The sequence below is a fragment of the Seriola aureovittata genome, chromosome 4 (genome assembly GCF_021018895.1).
Source record: "Seriola aureovittata isolate HTS-2021-v1 ecotype China chromosome 4, ASM2101889v1, whole genome shotgun sequence".
Taxonomy (NCBI): Eukaryota; Metazoa; Chordata; class Actinopteri; order Carangiformes; family Carangidae; genus Seriola; species Seriola aureovittata.
Window position 1 is genome coordinate 25,562,152 of NC_079367.1, and position 9,455 is coordinate 25,571,606.

Consider the following 9,455-nt stretch of genomic DNA (forward strand, 5'->3'; position numbering starts at 1 on the left):
AGAGAGAGAGGGAGAGAGAGAGAGAGCAGCACATGAGCACCAGCTCGACTTCACGAAGTGAGTTCAGAAGCGCGTGAAGTGGACGAACATGGATTTGTGTATGAGAGAGGAGGGGGTGGGTGGGTGGGGGGGTCCTTGATAATTCTCACAGCAGCCCATATTCATTCTACTCTGCTGAGAGCAATCCCAGCATGCTGCATCTACGCCTCGACAGGAAGGCTCCATGGCAACCTCTTGGGTCAGGGGTCACAGGGAAAGGTTGCTTTTATCTGCTAATGAGGTCGGTACCTGGGGCTCCGTGTCTCTGCGCCTCTGTCTCTCTGCATCTCCCCTGTGCAGTCGAAGGCAGGGGGGAGTGGCGGCCGTGAATGCCTGCCAAGTGACACCAATGCCATCTTCACTCATCTCCGCCGCGGCCTCGGAGCTGTGCTCTTTCAGCGTGGGATGGGGTGCGATGTTGCAGGGTGGGAGGGGTTACTTGTATTAGGTTCTGCCCTGTAGGGAAGATAACATACGGCTCCGAAATTGCTGTCCCCCAGTCTGGCTCCTCATTGTGATATAAGTGTTCACATGCAAATCAACAATCGCACCCCAAGCCCAGTGGATGGTGTTCCCCATAACTTCAGTTCAGCAGTTTGATTGATTGCCTCTGAACCAACATGGTTTGTGTTGCGTTGTACTTACTGTTAAAGAGGCCAGTGATTGATGTTTCGTTGTTTTGCTTCTTACACACAAATCAGCTGTGCTGAAAGAGTAGTGACAGAACAGTCAAACAAAGCATATGATTAACATTCACCTTTTTTAAATCATTACCAATTTAGAGAAACACCAAGTCAGTATGTCCTGTGAATTATGGACTGCTTAAAACAAATAAGTGTTGAATGAGACGCGGGGCTTTCCATTGAGCTGTTAATGCCTCTGGAAAACACACTTCTCTCGCCAATCTGCTCTCACTATATCACACAAGGCTCATTGGCCCATGTGCCCCTTCAATGGGGCAAACAGGCACCCTCACCAGCCCCCGTCCCTCTCCCACACCCCCTTACTCTCACACACACGCCCCCTGTCATGTTCGCAGGACTGAGAAAGGAGTCCATTAACTCTGATTTAGTGGCAGTGTCATGCGGTCCCCTTTGTGAGGTGGTGACATTCAGTGAATAGGAATCAGAATTTGCTCCCCCTCCTCCTCCATCTTTCCTTCTCCTGGCTCCACGCTCAGGGTATGTGGAAGGGTTTGTGCGGCTCCGGTGGGAGTGTGAGAGTTTCAGAGTTGTGGGGGGGCGGGGGGGGGGGGGGGGGTTTGCTGCCACATGTCTCTGAGTGGCGGACTCTTTGTGCCTTGGCCAGCCTGTTTGTTTAGCCTTTCCTCAGAGAGCTGCCTCACACATCGGTGCCTCATGCAGAGGACAGGAAAAGATGAGGAAAAGATGAGCTCAAGCTTCGAGAGGTGAGGGGACAGAATGACAAGAAGCGCCAAAACATTCTGGTTGAGGACCATGGCTGTATCATAAATGATGTCTATTACAAATTGGCTAGTGTTCATAGTTTTGCTAAAAAGAAGAAAAAAAAAAACATCCATCCCAGTTTACAGACTAATCTCCTGGTTCATACAGGACTTATTATAATTGCTCTAACTGTGCAAAGAGTGATTATCAATATCTGAGAGGCATTTACTTCCAATTAAAGTGGTTTAGATAATCTCACTAAAATGTTCGCTTTTTTACATTCATTCTAATCAGCTGACCACGTCTTTCTTGAGGGAAACTTTGTCGTAGTGATGATGCCACGTTTGCTCAGATCTCAGCAGTTGTAGTGTAGTATAATGTTAAGGTCAGCAAGAAACCCAGAGCTGAGAGCCACAGCATCTGGTCGCAGACGCCTCAGAACTATTTCTAAGGGAGGAATACTAAGAAATCAAACTGTCTGTCTCTTTGGCAACACAGATAAAATATACAAGAGAGATAAAAGAGGTGATGCAATGGATACTGAGATTTCAAGGGTATCATTCCAGAAACCTAGGAAAAATAGTGGGCTGAAAGATTTATAATGTAATATTTCAAAGTGGTAGACAGCTACATCTGGAATTGTGAGATTTTATCACAAATTTACTCACGGTGTGTTCTATTCCCTCAAATGTTTTTCATATATATTCTGCATTTCTGCCTTATCAATCCATGGGATATAGAGATGTAGCTTACAATTAAAATGAAAGAATGTAAAAGATATTTTTGTGTTTGCATGACGTTAAAAACTCTACTATGCTGACTTTAAACTGGCCCCACATCTGTTACCCATTGATATCAATGACTGTTGCTCATGACCTCCGGAAAGTCCATCCATTCCAAACTAACCTCTCCCACCGGCCAGTGGTGGGGACGGGCAGGCTCCTGCCTCTGGTCAGCGGTGTCGACGCAGAAGGTGAGCCGCCTCCATGTGATAAGTAGGAAGCAGGGGGGCAGAGAGGTCAGGCTTGATTATTCTACCCCACTCTCTGGGAAAACAGAATAAGAAAATATTTACACAAACAGGAAGCTTAGCATTTCCTAATGAGTGGAAACGCGTTGAGCGTGGCGGTCACTCCCTCCCCCCGGCCTATTTGTGCTGCTCTCTAAGTCAGCGCACACATACACACACATACACACACATACACACACATACACACACATACACACACATACACACACATACACACACATACACACACATAAACGCACATATACACAAACATATATGTAGCGGCTATAATTCTATAAGCCGCTGAGAGTATGAGGTTGGGTCCTCAGGTTCATAGTTCTGTGACGCGCCAGGAGGGTATGAAGCAAGATACGCTGAGATCCAAAATACTTTTGTTGCATTTATTGCGTAAAAGGAGTACAGAGCTATCACAGCGTAGCGAGGATGGATGTATGAAAAAAAATGATAACAGATTAAACAGATACAAAAGTGAGATTAATGGATAAATGGGTAAAGTTTAGCGTTTGCGGTCAACAAAAATTAAGGCTACTACCCAACCCTGACTCTCTCATTCATCTGATCACCTGGTAAGTGCACACCTTTATACACACACCTACTCCCACCTGAACCACTCCCTCTGCCTCACACACACACACCCACACACACTGTGCTCCTCCTCGGTTACCTATGTCTCCTATACACCAGCCCCTGAATTATTAAGTCTCACATAATAATTCACATTTCAAACACAATAGGGGACATAATAAATCACATCAATTCCAAAATGCAATAAAGAATGTCTAAATTGCTCAAGTCCATGAATAAACCATTACACAGAATATTCCTTCTTCTGGTCATCTCTATGACCGATTAGTGAAAAGTCCGGCTCACATCTAATAACACAAAGTCCCTGTAGAGATCAGCAACGTCCTCATGCTGCCTCCTCCTTCTCCAGCAACAAACACACCTTGGATATGGGTCTGTCCAAGCAACTGGTTTTTGTCTTAATCCGGATTTGACGCACAAACCCCTTGCGATCTGGAAAGGTCTGCAAGACACGTCCCATAATCCAAGAATTACGAGGTGCGGTACTGTCCATAAGCAAAACTAGATCTCCTATGACAAGGTTTCTCTGCACCCCAGTCCATCTCTGTCGTTCCTGTAACAGAGGCAGGTACTCCTTTGTCCAGCGCTTCCAGAAAAGGTCAGATATGTACTGGACTTGTCTCCATCTTCTCTGTGCATACAGGTCTGCTACTTGGAACTCCCCAGGTGGTAATGAAGGCTGGTTTTTAAGCAGTAACAGATGGTTCGGTGTCAGCGCTTCCAGATCGTTAGGATCCGTGGAAGCCTTGGTGATGGGCCTGCTGTTAATAATGGCCTCCACTTCACAGAGAACTGTGTGGAGTCCTTCCTCATCCAATCGTTGTACCTTGAGAGTGGAGTTCAAGACCTTCTTCACCGATCTGATCAGCCTTTCCCATGCTCCTCCATGATGTGATCCAGCAGGGGGATTGAACGTCCACTTGATGCCCTTTTGAAGTAACACATCATGGATCTGTGCCTGGTTCCATTGAGCAATTGCTGTCTTTAGCTCACGCTCTGCTCCCACAAAATTTGTCCCATTATCAGAACGCAGCTCACGGACCTGTCCTCTTCTGGAGATAAAACGCCTTAGGGCATTTATAAAGGAGTCGGTGTCCAGAGCAGGTGCCACCTCAATGTGAATAGCTCTCAATACAAGACAGGTAAACAAGACACCATACCTTTTCACCATACTCCTCCTACTCCTCACTTCAATGGGTCCAAAATAGTCAACCCCCACACAGGTGAAAGGAGGTTCATCAGGCCTGAGTCGTTCTGGTGGCAAATCTGCCATCTGCTGGTAAACTGGAGTGGCATTAAGTCTTCTGCAGATGGTGCACTTGGACAGAACCCTCCTAATGGCAGTGCTTGCTCCTGTCATCCAGTATTTCTCCCTGAGCTTGGACAACATATGGTTACGACCACTGTGTCCTACCTCTTGATGTATATTTCTCAGCAGCAGGGTAGAAATATGAAGATCTTTTGACAGAATGACAGGATGCTTAGACTCCAAAGGCAGTGCTGCTTTACTGAGCCGTCCTCCCACACGCAGGACTCCATCCTCCAGCTTTGGACACAACTTATACAGGTGACTACCTTTCTTGACATTTTGCCCCTTTTCCAGACACGAAAGCTCCTCCAAAAACTTTCTCCTCTGGCAAAACTGGATTATGGTCAGCTCAGCCTTGTCAGTGTCCTCCACGGTAAGAGCTCTCAGGACAGCTGCGCCTTTAAACATGCACCGTTCCTGATTCTCACTTCTTTGTTGCTTCCTGCTCTGTTCACTCTGATTGGGTGTTAGCTCCTTTTTCTTCCTGATACAGGATAACAACCATTCCTTGTATTTCAGCCACCATGCCACAGCTTTCTTTAGTCTGACCCATGAAGAATAATGATGGATCAGGTGAGTAGTGGGATCCTCTCCAGCTTGTACAGCATTGACAACAACACATTTCTTCACCTCTGGGTCGTCGTTGGAGAGATGGCTCACAGGCTCAGGATTCACGGGCCATTCTGATACAGGTTGGCAAAGAAACTGAGGTCCCATTAACCAGAGTCTGTCCTTCAGAAACGCCTCCACTCTGACCCCTCTAGATGCTGCGTCTGCTGGATTTGAAGATGTATCCACGTACCTCCACTGAGCAGGGTGAGATGATTTCAGTATCTCTGAAACACGATTGGCAACAAACACCTTGAATCTGGAGCTTTCATTGTTGATATATTTCAACACAGACACACTGTCAGTCCAAAACACAGATTCCTGAAGACTCATGTGTAGCTCTTTCTTCCACAGGCAATCCATGTGGCTGGCCATTGTTGCAGCAATCAGTTCCATTCTTGGAATTGTAACTGTCTTCAGTGGGGCCACACGAGCCTTTCCCATGATAAAAGCACTGTGCATTTGAAGGTGCTCATCCTGCAACAACAGGTAAGTGACTGTACCATAGCCTTCCTCACAAGCATCGCAGAAATGGTGTAGTTGTGCACTAACAACGTCTCCAAACTCCAGAGGTTTTAAACATCTGGGCAGCTCAAAGTTGTCCAGTAAGTGGAGCCCTTGCATCCACTTCAGCCACTCTTTAGAGACATTCTCTGGTATGGGGTCATCCCAACCAACTCCTCTTCTGCACAAATCCCTCAACATCCTTTTTGCTGTGAGAACAAGGGGACTTAACATGCCCAGAGGGTCATAAATAGAACTCACTGTCGACAGGATGCCTCTGCGGTTGAGTGGTCTGTCCTTACACACCAACTTGAATTTAAAGGTGTCTGATGTGATACACCACTCTACACCCAGCACTCTTTCAATGGACGCAAACTCCCAGTCCAAGTCCAACTGCCTCACGCCTTTAGCTCTGCGGGACTCTGGGATGGCCTTAAGAACTTCAGGTCTATTACTGTGCCACTTGGTCAAACAGAATCCTCCTTTAGTGCACAGAGATATGAGGTCATGACAGAGGGTCAGCGCTTCCTCCTCTGTTGCAACTGACACCAAACAGTCATCCACATAAAAACAGTGGTGCAGCTTATCCAACGTCTCCTCCTTATGTTCATGTCCAAAATCCTCTGCACATTTCCGGAGGGCAAAGTTGGCGCAGCTAGGGGATGATGTTGCTCCAAAAAGGTGTACCTTCATCCTGTACTCACATGGTGCTTGGCTCAGGTCTCCTTGTGGCCACCAGAGGAATCGTAGCAGGTCGGCATCATCTGGGGGCACTTGCACTTGGTGAAACATAGCTTCTATATCAGCCATGATGACCACAGGTTCCCTCCTGAACCTGGTCACAACTCCAATCAGTGAGCTTGTTAGATCGGGCCCTTGCAACAGCTCTTCATTCAGGGATTGTCCTTTGTAACTGGCACCACAATCAAACACAACTCTGAGTTTTCCCTTTGTTGGGTGGTGGACACCATGGTGTGGTATATACCAGACCCTGCCATCTCTTCTTTCCAGCTCTGCATCAGGAACCTTTTCAGCATAGCCTTTACTTAGTAGATCATTGATGAAGGTGTTATACTCCCTGTGAAACACTGGATCCCTCTGGAGCCTCCTCTTCAGATGGTTTTGACGCTGTTCCACTACTTTCCTGTTATTTGGCATGCTGACATTTGAATTTTTCAAAGGTAGGGCCACCTGATAGTGCCCATCAACATGCTTGGCTGACTTTGTGACCATGTCCATGAACCTCAGGTCTTCTCTGGACGGACCCACTTGTTCCTCCACAGGAGACTCTGGAAAATCCATCTTGAATTGCTGTTGCCACAGTTCATCCAAATTTACAATGGACACACGATTCACAGTTACTGGCTGCTCACAGTAATCGGCCTCTCCACTGTTTCCTGTCAGTGGTCCGTTAACTGTCCAACCCAGCACCGTCCTTATGGCGTAGGGTCCATTATTCTCACTACGGATGACTTCCAGCGGTTCCATGGCTTTTGGGACATTTGTTCCTATTAATAGCTCAATTCCAGCCTCAATCTGTGGTAAGGAGATATGTCTTAAGTATGGCCACCTTGTCAGATCCTTATTTGCAGGTATATTTGATTTGTGGACTGGCATTGACAACTGAGTGTAAGCCTTTGGCAACTCTATGAAGCTATCATCTTCTAGTACTGCCACCTCCAGCTCTGGCACAATGTAGCTGCTGACCACCTTCTCCTGTCCCATGGTCCTGAGAAGAATGTTGGCTCTCTTCCCAGACAAATTGAGTTTCTGCATCAGACTCTCAGTACAAAACACTGCAGTACTTCCCTGGTCCAGAAAAGCATATGTTAGAATAATTCTATTGCCCTTCTTCGTCTTAACTTGAATTGGCACAATAGGAAGCTTACAATTCATCTCACCAGCCCCTGTAAGCCCACTGGAAACCAAGGTGCCGTCCACCGTAATTTGGACACCTCTCTCAGCAGGTTCTACAGTTGCAAAACTGTCCTTATGGAGCACAGTTGGGTGTTTTTGGCCACACCTTGAGCAGGAAACTTTCCTTTGGCAATTTTTGCTGACGTGCCCCACACACAGGCAGCGAAAACAAGCACCGTTTTCCTTCAGGAAGTCAATTTTCTCCTTGTGTGCCATTTTTTCCAGCCGTGCACACACATCCAATGTGTGTCCTCCAGTGCAGCAGAGACAGATCTTTTTGGCTGGTGATTTTATATCCGTAGCGTTGCTCACATGTTGGGCTGTTCTCTCCACACGATTTACTGTGGTTGCGAAGCTGGTTCCTCTGATGCTGGAGCGAGGGTGAGGTGTGTGTTTCATTTGTTTGGTTGGTATAGCAGAGTCCTGAATGTTTCCAAACACAGGGTCAGTCACAATTCTTACTTGTTTTTCAACAAAGTTGGCAATGTCCATAAACCTTGCTCTTCTGTCAAACCTTTCCTGCAGGTCACATACGTGGCACCTCCAGCGGTCTCTGAGTTTGTATGGCAGTTTTTTGATTATTTCCAACATATTTGTCGGTGTGTCTAGATCATTTAAATACTGCACATCCTCCATAGCGTTGCAGCATCCACGCAGAAAGAGGCCATACTCCTGGAGGGCGTTCACATCATCTGTTTTAATAATGGGCCATAACAAAGCTCTCTCCATGTATGCTGCTGCCACCCTTTGCTCATTGCCATAGTGCTCTTTCAATAGAGCCTTCGCCTTCACATATCCTCTGTCTGAATCAATGTACTGACAGCTCCTCACCAGCTCTTTTGCACGTCCTTTGGTGTACTGTTCAAGGAAGTAGAGTCTGTCACAGTTGCTGTTGGTGTTTCGCTCAACTCCATTTTCAAAAGCTTTGATAAAAGAATGGTATTTAAGTGGATTACCATCAAACATGGGAATTTCTCTTTTAGGGAGTGCTGAGAGGCATTGTTGTTGCAATAAGAGTGTTGTAATTTCGTTTTGTTTCCTCATTATGTCCAGCACACTGTCATTTTGTGATGTGCCAGTTTGTGTAACATTGGTCACAGGATTTTCAGGAGCCATTAGGTAACGTTGGAGCGTATAAGAAGGACCTGGGGGATGTTTTATGTCAGGTGAGTGAGCGACTTTAGACTTCACAGCTGTCTGTATAGTTTCAACTGCATTAGGCTTTACTTTATCAGGCAATGATGGGAAAAATTCAGTGGCATTGACATTAAGTTGTTTTCTTGAGTGTGAATTTTCATAATATGAATTCATCCCATCTGTAACCTTTGGCCTTGATTTACTGATAATACTTCTTTGTGATTTTATAACACTTAATTTTGCCATTTCCTCTGTAATTTCATTCTCCAGTAAAAGCTGTTCTCTTCTCTTGCGTAGCTGTAATTCTTCTTCATCCAATGCGTGTTTCTCAATTAATGCCTTTCGTTTTGCTGTCAAAATTGCAAGATTTGTTTCTGTTTTTAAGCGAGCAGATGAGCTTGAAGATGAGGAATAGTGTGAGCGTGATCTCTTTGTTGCATTTGAGATGCTGTCACAGGGCAAAAGTTCATCCTGAGGGTCTTGCACAGTAGACACAGGCACTGGAGGGTCAGCTGCAGGGACTTGCACTACCTGGTTCATTTCCTTTGATGGTTGCTCAGAAGTATTTGTCTGAAGTTGTAACTTATCTGAGTTTTCATGCAAATTTTCCTGTTTCCATTTTTCCACTTGTTCCTTGAATGCATCACTGTATTCCATAATGCTGCAAAACCAGTCATTGTGTTTTTTATGTTCATCATCAGGTAGTAGTGGCAGTAATTCATTATGCAGGTCAGTGGCCTTTTTACACAGTGCATTCATGTTGTTCAGATGTGAAAGAATTTCAGTCACGTCTTCTTTTGATTTCATGTGCGCCTTTATTTGCGGAATAAGCGCTTTGATTTTATTAACGGCACTTTTGCGCTCATGCTGCAGCCGGTCGATTTTATTTTCCAAAGCTTTAGGCGTCATTTTAATGTCT

The 9,455-nt window shown here is 45.7% G+C and overlaps 1 long non-coding RNA gene across 1 annotated transcript; it reads right to left on the reverse strand.

The window, feature by feature from the left end:
* Positions 1-417: 417 nt before the first annotated feature.
* On the reverse strand, positions 418-2,475 carry LOC130167402 (uncharacterized). Its single transcript, XR_008827291.1, has 3 exons — positions 2,352-2,475; positions 685-745; positions 418-495 (listed from the first exon to the last, which is right to left on the reverse strand). It is a non-coding gene; the product is annotated as an uncharacterized LOC130167402 (long non-coding RNA).
* Between the last annotated feature and the right edge of the window lie 6,980 nt (positions 2,476-9,455).